Below are 13,437 nucleotides of genomic sequence, written 5' to 3'. Positions count from 1 at the left end.
CAGTACACCCAGGTCAGGCAGCGAGTGAGCACACTGCAAGGGGAGAAGCCATCTGTAGAACAGAACAGCTTCCCTTCACAGTGCAATAAAATTTGATACCGAAATATAATTCACAAAGCAAATAAATGATATCAAAACAAGAATACCTTCCTTTTATGCGTTTATAAATGATCGGTATTGCGTAACTTGTATTATTTGCAACATGTTTTCATTGTGAGGTGCACTGAAAAATCCCATCAAAATGCTTAAAATTTAAGGGATCTTTCACACAAGATGGAATATACTGCAAGAGCGCTGCAGAATATTTAGCACCCAAATCTGTACTGCTAACATGCAGAGTTTGATGCGGAATTGAAGATAGCAGAATCCTGCCGGCAACTCAGTTAGCCGTGTGGATTTTGGTGTGGAATTCAGGGTCGGCATATTCCACAACTCTCTAGAAGAATATTCGGACCAGAGGAGAATTTTCAAATAAATATTCTGGGGAGAAGAAGTTTCAAATAAAGTAATTTGTAAAGTTATCTAACATCTAGTATTCAGTATAACGAGCAGTGAATATTCTCGTAATCAGCTATCTGCCAAGACAAGTTTATTTCCCTTTCATCCACTAGATGTCCTTCCAGATATAGCTAAGACACGCAGATACAAAGTAGTGACATATAAATGATTATCTCCCGTGTCAGGCGAGTCTTTGTGGGAAAGGTAAACCGTAAAGCCACTCTCATACAGGCGATAGGAAAAACGTTACATTTGTAAATGCGGGTTTTTACTAGTTTTTCAGTGTGAGCGTTCGCCTGCGTTGTTACTGTTCTTTTAGCGCACTAACAACGCAGGTAAGTAAGCCGATGACGTCCCCCCTTTTACTTTCCCTCCTGGTGACATTGAATGCTGCATTAAAAAATGCAGCAAAACGCTGTACACAGCATTCTACCGCATTTTTGACATAATTGAAAACACTCACAATGGGCAATGCATCGCGTTTAAAAACACTTAAATTCCGAAAATAGAAGAAACAGCGCTCAAAAATCGAAGGCTAGTCTGCGAAGCCCCATGAAAATCAATGTCTTTAGCGTGGTGTTTCAAACGCTGCTCAAAGTTGCTGTAAAAAGTGGGCTGTGTTGAGAGCAGCCTTAGGCCCCCTGTCCATGGGTGATGCGAAGTCCCGCGGTAGATCTCTGCTGCGGGAGCCGCCGCCCGGGAGCAGGAGCCGCCGCCGGTTCTCCACCGGTCAGCCCTATCTGATAGATAGGCTGGCCGCAGAGAACCGGGGCAATTTGCAGCATGCTGCGAATTGCCCGCCGCGAGCGGAGAATCGCAATGATTCTCCACTCGTGGACAGGTGCTGGCGCTTTCCATAGCAATGCCCGTGGACAGGCACCCTAAGACTAACTTCACAAGGGCGAGCGAGATACAAGGCCGTGAATCACAATCCCATATTGCGCTCACCAACATGTGAATTGCCCGAGGTGTTTTTATATCAATACAGCCTCGCATCACTTCGGGCATGTAGCGATCCTTCGCACGGCTGTCAGCCACAGCATAGGATCGTGGAGTTTCTTTCATTGTTTTCAATGGCAGACCTCACAGCCCATGTACCTAGTACGAAAAACAATGAGTGCTGTGATGTGAGAGCACACAGAAAGATAGAACATGCTGTGATTTATTTCCTGCATTGCATCACGGTGCCATGCAAGAAAACATCACTCATATGTATGACCCCATTCAACAGAATGGGGTTCATATTTGTACATCTCACAACGCACAAGTCTCGCACAATTTTCTCGCCCGTGTGAAGATGGCCCTAAGGCCCTTTTACATAGTACAATTATTGTGCCGATAATTACGAGGGGGTGCTGATAAATATTGAGCTTTACCCAGAAAAATTAAGCTAGGAAGCCATAAATTGCAGGGTGTACTTGTCTATTTGTCTATATTCAATGATGCAAAAATCAACTACCTATGACTTTAACTTAGCTTTTTTCTTCCGGTCCAAAGTGAACATGGCAGTGCAGCATTCGAGGAGCAGGCCCTCAGCCGAGGAGACAGTGGGGTAGAGGAATAGCTTGTCACGGGGCTCTACTTCTCCTCCCTTAGGGTAGCTCAGACCCAACCTTGTTACTGACAGGGGGAGCTTACAAATAGTAATCGGGGTTAACTGTAGTCCTGTTTGTCACTTGTGACGCCAATGTTCCATCGTCTGCGGTGGATCTCTCAGATGTAATGACGTAGAATAAAGTAGTCCACACACACAGAGTGTCCTTTCTGGACAAGAACCAGGAACGTTCGGTCCTGTCCGTTTACTTAAAGGCTTGTGGCAAACAACAATAAACAGTTGTTACAGTGGTGAAGCAGTGAGGATCCACGGGGCATACAACCACAGTCGCAGTTATCTGTAGAAACTCTCTCCCGGTAACTCTCTCTCTACTGTCAGTCACTCACTTGTTCTTCACTCCCTGGTGGTTTCTCTCTCTCTGGATGCATGCGGTTCTTGTGCGATATTTATGTGCATTTTTCCCCTGTCCAGGTTCGCCTAATCTTTGAGGTTAGTAGTAGCTATGTGGAGTATTCTTGGAATAGCTAGGCCTGAGCAGGAACAGCCAGCCACCTTTAAGCCTCTTCCATGTCTTACTCCTCTCACGAACTCTCCTACAGAACTCAACTCCTAACTGCACTCAGAACTGAACTCCCAACTGCACTAACTCCCTCAAATCATGTGACCACACCGTTTATACAGCACCTGTCAAAATGATGCATTTTTCAGACAACACTAGATATGGCCAGACATTAACCCTTTCATGCCTGCAAACTCAAATACACATAAACCTGATGCATTCCAAATACAAGACAGTGTACAAGACAAACACAAAATATGTATTCTGAGGTGCTGGTGGGGACCCCAAACTCTGGGCCACTACAGCAGCATCTCCAAAGACGTTCAGTGTGGAAGAGCATAGGACTATAATCAAGTTCTTCTTTCTCCAAGGGAAAGATGCAAAGCAGATCCATGATGAAATGGCACACACTTTGGGTGACAGCGGCCCTTCATATGCAACAGTTAGACGTTGGGTTGTAAATTTTAAAACTTGCCATTTTGGTGTTTAAAAAAGTGAGAAACCCAGTGGAAGGCCTGACTCCATCTCCATGCCTGCAAATGAGAAAGCCATCCATGACATGATCATGGAGGACCGCCCAATTATTAGCCAAAAGTATTGCTATATTTCTGGGGATATGACGTGAGAGACTGGTGCCATTAATCCACAATGAATTGTGAATGAGAGCTTACAGCCAAGTGGATCCCGAAACTTCCTGGATAAACTGGTAACTGGTGATGAGAAAGGGATCTACTGTTATGATCCAGAGGCAAAGGAACAGTATAAGGAATGGAGGCACAGGGGTTCCCCCAGGCCAAAGAAGTTCCATGTGCAAAGGTCAGCACAGAAGCAAATGGCAATCATTATTGGGATAAGAAGGGAGTTCTGCTCGTGGATGACCTCTCAAAGGGTTCAACCATCAATACAACATATTACTGTTCACTATTGACAAAGCTGAGGCAAAATATTAAGGAAAGACAGTGAGAAAAATTCTCGAAAGGTGTCATCCTGTTGCATGACATTGCCCTGTTAGGTGCTATTGTATCTTGTCACCACCACAATAATGAGTGGGGACCTACACTGAGAGCTAAGGGCTAGGTTATACCCCAAAGGTCCTCAGTGGCTGCCTGCAGGAAGATCCTAGCAGTGTGGTGATGTAGTTATGACTGGGATGGAGGGTTAGAGTTAGTTTCAGTGTTAGGCTTACATTATTAGCTGTACAGACGCAGTAACATCGAAGTATTCACAGCAAATAATGTAATCCTTACACAGAAACTAACCCTAACCGTAACCCTCCATCCCAGCAATAAATCATTGGCCACGCTGGGAGTGGAGGTGAGAGACTGCCGCCAGGACAAGAGTGACAGCGGGGTGGCCGGTAAGGGGAGTGGAGGTGGGAGACTACCGCCAAGGAGACTGACAGCAGGGCCGGTAAGGGGAGCAGAGGGGGGAGACTGCCGCCAGGGAGACTGACAGTGGGGCCAGTAATGGTAGCAAAGGTGGGAGACTGCCGCCAGGATGAGAGTGACAGCAGAGCCGGCAAGGGGAGATGGTAAGGGGAGATGCAGTCACAGCAGTGCTGCTGGAAGGACATAGCCAGCAGCTACAGTGAGAGCGGGGACAGGAGCAGCCCCACTACAGCAGCAGCAGCGGATGGCAGCGGCACACACACATCTGCAGCTTGTGTGAAAGGCAGCTGGACACTCTCATCGGAGACCGGAGTGGTGACTGCCAGGACCTGTGAAGCTGAGGAAGGGGAACGAGCCGTGCAGCCAATCAGGAACAGGAAGCATCACTGCCCTTACAATCTTGTCTCCACCACTACTTCCGGTGGTGACAAGATACAATAGTATCGCCCCGTCACACACTGCAGGTGCCAGTATTGCAAAAATGACCTCCTTAGGCTTTCAACTGATGCCTCATCCACCTTATTCACCCGACCTGGCTCCATCTGACTACTGTCTGTTCCCCAATCTCAAAACACACCTGAAGGAACAATGGTTTGGGAGTGTTTTGGAGGCAACTAATGCTGCAAATGAGTGGTTTGACCAGCAGTCTGAAGAATTCTATTTGCAGGAGAGATGTCACAAGTGCACTGACATCCTGGGGGAATATATAGAATAGTGCAGCAGTTTCAGTTTCCTAGCTGAATTTTTTATGGGTAAGGCTCAATACTTATCAGCACCCCCTTGTATTAGACTGACTGGTTTGCACAATAATTGTTTGGTGTAAACATGTGCAGCGACCGAACAGTCAGTGATAAATTGTTAGATTATTGCTGATTGGATCTGTCATGCAGGCCTAAGAATATATATATTCATTTTCAAAACTCCTACATTATTGTCCTGTGTGCACATGCTTATAAAATGCTTTTTATTGAAGAAACAAACAAGTAAAGGTACATAAATTAAAATGGGTTCAGGAATTAGAGCTCATTCACACCAGTGTTAGGGCTCCGTTGCAGCTTTCTATCTCTTTGTTCAATTTTGTAGAAGGGAAACAGAATTAAAATGGAATTAAACATTTTCGTTATTTTCCCCATTGATGTTGATGGGCTTTCAAAACAATGGAAAAGCTTTTAGTTTGCTTTAATTCCATTAGCTTTTTGTCTTGTAACGAAACAAATGGTGCCGCAGACTGTGCTATTTGTTTTATTAACAAAAATAACGAAAACAAACTGAAAGCTTCACGTTTTTTTGAAAAGCGATTGAACTCAATGGGGAAAAAAAAAGAATTGTTTAATTCTGTTTTAATTCCATTTCTCTGCTCCAAAAACCAAAGAGAGACAGGAAGCCCTAACGGAGCCCTTAAGCAGCTGTGAGCGAGCCGTTAGTTGCACTAGTGTTCACATATGACCCCGCACCTGTAATGCAGACTAAAAACGTGAACTCAGCATAGCTGGGTGAATGCTGTATGTGCTTGAGACCATGTGACAAAAAATGCTTCGTTAGGGAAGTGAGGCAGATACAATTGTTTACTCTGTATAGGAAAGTGGCAAACACAGATGTCTATTGGGGAATTGCTATGACTGATATTTATTATACCAAAGCTGTGGTTTATCGTAGGAAATGTTATAATAGTGATGATTATTGCATATTGCTGAGGGTTGTTGTCTATTTCCAGTGCATGTTGTACAATATTCATGTAACAGTCTTCGTCATGAAAAGCGGACCCTGCTTACAAGCGGGGCGATTGTCCCAATAAGGATAGCCCCATGTTGGAACCTAGGGGCCAACTATCTCGTTCTAGAGCAGTGGTGGGGAACCTATGGCACGCATGCCGGAGGAGTTTACGCCGTGCCCTCTCTGCTGGCACGCGCCATCGGCTGCTCACCAAGCTGGTAATTACCGGTCAGGGTGCCACGGCTTCCCAACTGCTAATCACACAGCGGTGCTGCTCTCAGCGCTGATCCCGGCGCACACTCTTACATTTGTGTGCACCCAGGATCCTCCTCCCATAACCTCTCCTCCTTAGTTCCGCAGGAGAGGACAAGGGAGGAAACTTCTGGGCTCTCACACTGCTGTCAGTGTGCACCCAGGATCAGTGCTGAGGTTAATATTATTACTGGGGCCACTGTGGGTTTAATATTATTACTAAGCAAGTTAATATTACTACTGGGGCTAATGGGTTAATATTACTGAGGGGGTAAATATTATTGCTGAAGGGATTAATATGATTACTGGGGATACTTTGGGGGTTAATATTATTACTGGGGATACTGTGAGGTTAATATTATTACTGGGGCCACTGTGGGGTAATTATTATTACTGAGGAGAATAATATTATTACTGGGGCTACTGTGGGGTAATATTACTACTGGGGCTACTGTGGGGTTAATAATATTACTGAGGCCACAGTGGGATTCATTATTACTACTGAGGCCACTGTGGGCATCACTATTACTACTGAGGAGTAGCGGCGCTGACTATAAGGAGGATGTAAGTATATAAGTTGGGGGGCTATTATTACTGGGGTTACTGTCGGATTATTATTACTACTGGGGCTAATGTGGGGTTAATATTACTGAGTGGGTTAATATTATTACTGGGGCCACTGTGGGGTTATTATTATTGAGAGGGTTAATATTACGACTGAGGGTAATGTGAGGTTAATATTACTGAGGGGGTTTATATTATTACTGAGGGGGGTTATATTACTACTGGGGCTAATATTACTGAGGGGGTTAATATTACTACTAAGGCCAATATGGGTGACACTATTACTACTGGGGCCCCTGTGGGGGACACTTACTACATTACTACTGAGGCCTCTGTGGGGGACAATATTATTGCTGGGGCCATTGTGGGGGACAATATTACTAGTAACGCCACTGTGGGGATCACTGTTACTACTAAGGTCGCTGTGGGGGTCACTGTAACTACTGAGGCCACTGTGGGGAACACTATTACTACTGGGGCCACTGTGGGGGTACACTACTACTACTGGGGCCACTGTGGGGGATGCTATTACTACTGGGGCCACTGTGGGGGACGCTATTACTACTGGGGCCACTGTGGGGGACACTATTACTAGTGAGGCCACTATGGGCGACACTATTACTACTATGGCTGATATAGGGGACACTATTACCAGTGAGGCCACTCTGTATGTGGCAGCATACCTCAAGCTGAATATCCGCAGCAGAAATTTCTGGGGCAAATTCCACAGCATTTCCACATCCAAAAAACAGTCAAAATTTGTACCATTGGTGCAAATTTTGACTGGAAATCAACTACATGCCCGCAGCTGTTTTCATACTATGCAGCACTCCCCTCACCTGCTGTAAAGGCTTCCTGCCGTCAGCATTCCCTGGATTCCGGTTCCAAGCGGCCTAGTCAGGTGTGAAGCCACTGGCTGGTGAGGCCACTATAGGCCACTAGGAACCAGAAGCCAGGGAGTGCTGAAAGCAGGAAGCCTTCGGAGGAGCTGAGGGGGAGCGCTGTATAGTATGAAATCAGCTGCTGGTATGCAGCTGATTTACAGTCAAAATCTGCACCAATGGTACTCCAGTAGGAAAACAAGCACACAGCATTCCTCACTGTCTATTTTGAAGCAGACCTGTCCTTTTTATAATGGCAGAGGTAAAATATTATACGTTGTGATAAGCCCCGCCCCCTGACTTGTTGGCACTTTGCTAATAAGTGGGTTTTGGGTTGCAGTTTGGGCACTCAGTCTCTGAAAGGTTTATCATCACTGCCCTAGATTGTAATAGGGTAATAGGCAGGAGCACCAGACAATGAAAATACAACATACACACTGAAACAGGTCACTTCACACAACGTGTTGTAGTGGCTCAGAGTTAACGGGGCTCCTCCATAAGTATGAATGTGTTTGTCTTGTGCAATCAATTGTGTTGCCAGTGTCTTCAATGTGTATGCACTGAATGATTTAACGTCTGGGTTATGGCTGGAAAATGTATCTTGTGGTGTGTCATGTGACCATGTAATATATATGTGATTGCATGGTGTATGCAAGAGTTCTTAGTCCTAGTCTTGGGTCTGAGTTCTTCATCTGAAAAAATCTGAGAGACTTGGAGGGATTAGGAGAACTGTGCTTGGTCCTACAAGAAGCCCCGGGATGGAAGAGGCTGAGTGATTGCATTGTGTGTGCCCTGCACCCAATCTAGCCAGGCCTTTATGTTAGTGACCTGGAGGACCACATGTGTGCCAGAACCAGCCATGCAGCGCTGAGTGCCCTTTCCTAAACGTGAGGAGAGACCCAAACTCTACCCCGCTGTCTCTTGGGCTGTGGGCCGCTCCTCGGACGCTGCAGTGTAGTCCACACCTATAGACATACACAGAACACAACCCTGTTCACACCTAATGTAGTATATACCTTCAGACATACCAGACATACACTGAAGGGGAGCTTGTTCACACCAAGTATAGTCCAGTCCACACCTTATGGGCAAAAACACATTGTGCATGTGCTAATATGCTCGCCGCTACAGAGCAAATTAGCGCATGAATCAGATTTTTTTTTCGGGCTATTCGAATTCTGCGCGAGTTTGAAAAAAAAAAGTGGGAAGATAGGTCCTACCCTGCCTTTCATGTACGTAATATTAGCTACGTGCCAGAAAGATGCAGCAAGTCTTATCTTTTCTCAGATGTAGTTTGGTACACAAGTGCCCCGATAGTGGAAACAAAACCATTGAAATCAATGGTTTTGTTTTGTCCCGTTATTCGTCTGTGATTTTCACAACTGCATAACAGGTCTAAAACTAGCCCATCTGTTTAAGCCCTCAGACATACACTGAAGAGCACCTAGTTCACACGAAATGTAGTCCAGACCTTCAGACATACACTGAACAAGTCATTGTTCTTACCTAAAGTCTGCTCACCTCACAGACACACAGAATCCCCACTCAGAACCCGATGCATGCCCTACATAAACAGGAGCTAGCTCAAGTGTCCTCACACCAAGAAAGAGCATCAGACACCAATCTGACATAAAAAAAGAAGCAGTGTCAGACATCACCCATCTGACAACATACAGGACATCAGATGTCTGAAGGCAGCAACTGATAAAAGGGAAGGAAGAAAGGGTTCGCAGAACATGCAGACAAGAAGATCAGGTGTCCAGACCATCTTCAGGGAAGGAGGGGGCAGCATGCATAACATAAACCACCAAGTACTCAAAGGGATAAGGAATAGATAAATGACCAGCACCCACTAACAAAAGGTTCTGGAAGTTATCTGCACAGACCGGTGGTGATTGGCTTGCTGTAGCAATCCACACCCAGGCAGCATATATTGTATTTCAGCCGCACTTCAGTAGCGGTGAGCGATTCCAGCAACCTCATTGGTTGTTGGGTACACCCCCCCATTTGGAGATGTGCACGAGTGCTAGTTCACGAGACCCGCGGGCCGTGCATGAGTGCTACCTCACGAAGCCCTGCGGCCCGTTAAATAAGCACTAGCAGGCCCGTAGGAGGATCGGCAACTTGTACTCTGTTGGCCGATGTTATTAACCCCTTGCAGGCTGCTGTTCCCTGTTGTGAGATCAGCACAGCAACTCCCGGTCACTTAATGTACTCAGCCGTGGTGTGACCCCCGACTGTCTGCACCGATCCACCCTTCAATAATAAGCCTGGAAGAAGTATATCCAGATCGGCAGATCCGCTACATCCCGTGTGTCTTATTATAGAAGGCTGGATTGGTGCGGACAGTCGGGGGTCAGACCCAGGCTTCAGGGTGCCGCCGACCCTCCTACAGGGCTGCTAGCGGTTATGTCACGGGCCGTTCGTTAGGGGCCAAGGTGGTCGGTGGTATTTCTACTGGAGATATATGCAAATGGGAATATGGAACAATGCCTATACAGTAGCACCTATTAAAAGACAGCTTTCCTGCAAAATCAGTGTCAGACTTTAACAAACATCCCTAAAAAGAAATCCTACCCTTCCTGACCCACGTCTGTAGGCCTCTCACCTAGCCAAGCCTGCAATCTACTGCACACTGGTTAGGGGGGCAAAAAAAAACAAAACAGTCTGTCTCTTTTTCTTCCGGAGAAGACTCTATCTTTGGCTTATGCTCCCAGTCATTGTTACAAGACTTGTTAAAAGCTCTGATATTGACTTGCAGGAATACTGCCTTGAACCAATAGGTGGCGCTGCAGAGGTATTGTTCTATCTTTCCATTTGCATAAATTTCCCAGAGGAGCATACATGGTCTTTTAAATCTCATCACACCTTCTAGGTGCTCTCCCTAAGGAGAATACCCTTATTATAATAGCATATCCTTCCTGACCTACTTGAGATATAGAAATTCTGGGTCCACACAGGGCATTTTGAGGGCATTGTTTAACCTTTATTGGCTGCTAGTGAATGGGAAGACATAAATATAGCCAAGCAAATACGGTTCCCAATAAAAACAATTCTAGAAATAGCTAATATATACTTTTTTACTTCAAATTTAAATGGCACCATTGTAATCCGGGTCCCCTTATGTGTGAGCCTGGTCTTACACTAATAGTTATTGGATGTATTACTTTGGATTTTGTAACAGCAGAGACATTATTCTGGTTGCCCAGGAAACTAGTTTCCTCTGAATTCTTACTGGAATCATCTGCATTGGCATTTTGAGATCAGAAACTAAAATATATTGTGTCAATCAAGTTCAGATAAAAGGATCCCAGATTGATATATTCCAATGTTGTGTTATGGGGTAAAAAGAGTCATTACTTTGCACCTCGCTTCAGATCTATTCTGTTTTGGACAGGGTGGCATATACTTTCTGACCAAGTACTTTACTAACTAATGTAGTTGTGTGGCTAATAGAGATGAGTGAGCATACTCGCTAAGGGCAATTACTCGAGCGAGCATTGCCCTTAGCGAGTACCTACCCGCTCGGAATAAAAGATTCGGGTGCCGGCGGGGGGCGGGGAGCAGGTGGGAGAGCGGGGGGAGCTCTCAATTCACCTCTCACCCGTGCCGGCAGCCAAACCTTTTCTTCCGAGCGGGCAGGTACTCGCTAAGGGCAATGCTCGCTCGAGTAATTGCCCTTAGCAAGTATGCTCGCTCATCTCTAGTGGCTAACATTCCCCTTTTTGGGCATTACCCCAATTGTGGCTCTGTGCTGCAGTATATGTGTAGGGACATAAGTATAAGCAGGAAATGCATTAGAGGAACTGGTATTAGGTGTTTTCCAGCACCATCAAGGCATTTAGTGACGTGCCATGTTAATAAATGTGCTGCATTAGAGGGAAGTATGTATAGGCGACTACACTAGTATATACCAAATATAATGGAAATTAATGGAACATTGGCAAATGGACCCAAAAAGGGTGTCCGTTTCACTATTGACAGTTAATAGTTCCTTTCCAGCTTAAACAAATGGGCGCATGCGCTAATACGTTCGCCACTACGGACCATATTAGCGCATGAACCAGTGTTTTGTTATTTTCATTCTGACTATTCACACTACGGACACTATTGTGCGCAAGTTTGAAAAAGAATGTGGGAAGGTAAGTCCTGCTCTATTTTCTCGCACATAGAAAAACTATGTGCAAGAAAGATAGGGCAAATCATCTTTTCTTGCGCCGTCGCTAGGTGGTGGGGCGAAATCCGCAGCCTGTCTGTAATGTTAATTGTGGATGGGCCGCGGGTCGGACAGCTTCTATTGCCTTTAATGGAAGGCATTCATGTGGACACTGCACTAAAATAGAGCATGGTGCGATTTTTCTTCTTCTACGGGCACTCACTGGCGATACGACTTCCCTGCGATGTGAGAGTGAGTGAAAACGCATAATGAAACCAATGATTTTTAATGTTTTCATTCTCATTAGCGATGTTTCACTGTTACCTCGCATCGCAAATTGATATCGCCCATTGTTTTCAATGTGGCCGGCAGCAACAGCGGTAGCCCCATTGAAATCAATAGGAGAAGATTGCGAAGCAGGCTTGGAATCCCCCCTTCGCCTCCGAGAGAGGGGGGTGGGTGGAGCTACAGGGGATCTTTGACATATCTCCCCATATTTGGAGAGATAGGGTGTGGAGCTAGTGGGTTTTCCTGAGAGTGGGGGGGCAAGGGTTAAGAGGGTGTGAGGCTAGAGGGGTCATCATAGTGATCCCTCTCTAGCCAAGAAAGGGGGCATGCCAGCGGGTTCCGCCTCTAAAAACTACATCACAATCTGTGGACTATTGCTGCAGGTTTTGGCATGGATCCACATGTGGATTATGCCCTGTCACAACTTTACTCAGAAACTCGCAGAAACGCATGGATTTTGTCTATTGACAGGGCAGAATCAGCATGCGGACCAAAGAAACGTGGATTTTGACGCATTTTTCAGAGACAGAGTTCACACAGAAAATTGGGTGCTGCATTCTGCCGTGTGAATATACCCTTAGGGCAGCTATTTTCTTTGCACGCGGGTCATGCATATTTGTGCATGCGAAAAACACACAAGCATGCTCCCATTGATTTCAATGGGCAATTAAGTTACATTAATTTAGTATGCGCTATGTTCTTGCGCAGTACACACGAAAGTAAAACATGCTGTATATTTGCAATGGGAGGGGGGGCATGGGCGGGGCGTGGGGGGGGCTAAGTAACGTTACTTTCCTCCCATTGCAAATAGTGGCAAGGGGCGGAGAGGGGCGGGAGCTCAATGCACTGCTCCCGGCTCTTCCAGCCTCCTCCCCCTGCAGATATCGTATATCGTTCGGGCGTGAAAACCTGACCAAAATTCGGTCGTCTGAAGCCACCATTAAAGCAGAATTAAAAAATTCCACCAAAAGAGATTTTGTAAAAACATAAATTTCATTGAGATATTAACAAAAAAAAAAAAGCTACAAAAACAAGTGTATTATAAGGGGGGGAAAAAAAGGGAAAAAAAGGGGGGTCAGCACTACCCATTGGAAATATATCCCAATAGAAATGTATAGGTGCACGCTAAACCATGGCTGCAACATACAGTAGAGGCAGAAACCAAAATTGGCAGCAGCACGCAAAATAAATTCACTATCAGAGGTATATAAACCTATAATCTAACCACATTAAATAATGCAAGGTTCTTAGTATATAATTTGATCAAATTACATTGGCCCATCTACCAACGTCCAGGTGACCAAGCTCTCAGATGGGTCCTAACAAGTGTATTATGATGCATCATGCGGCCTATTCCGTCCCGTGTGAAAAGTCCCTATGGAGTCCCAAAATCATAGAAATGTCTTTGTAACCCCTTACAAGCCTGATATAGTTCTACTTCCTTTAGATTCTTACATTTCCCTTCATGGTGGCATAAAAAGTAATGAGTGATGGCCTGTATGACATGTCCTCTACCTCCGCACTATACAACGTGTACTACAGAAGAAGATACAACACGGCTTCTAGCTGAGCTACAATATAAC

This window comes from Eleutherodactylus coqui, chromosome 2 (genome assembly GCF_035609145.1).
Source record: "Eleutherodactylus coqui strain aEleCoq1 chromosome 2, aEleCoq1.hap1, whole genome shotgun sequence".
Classification (NCBI taxonomy): Eukaryota; Metazoa; Chordata; class Amphibia; order Anura; family Eleutherodactylidae; genus Eleutherodactylus; species Eleutherodactylus coqui.
This window is presented reverse-complemented; position numbering follows the sequence as displayed.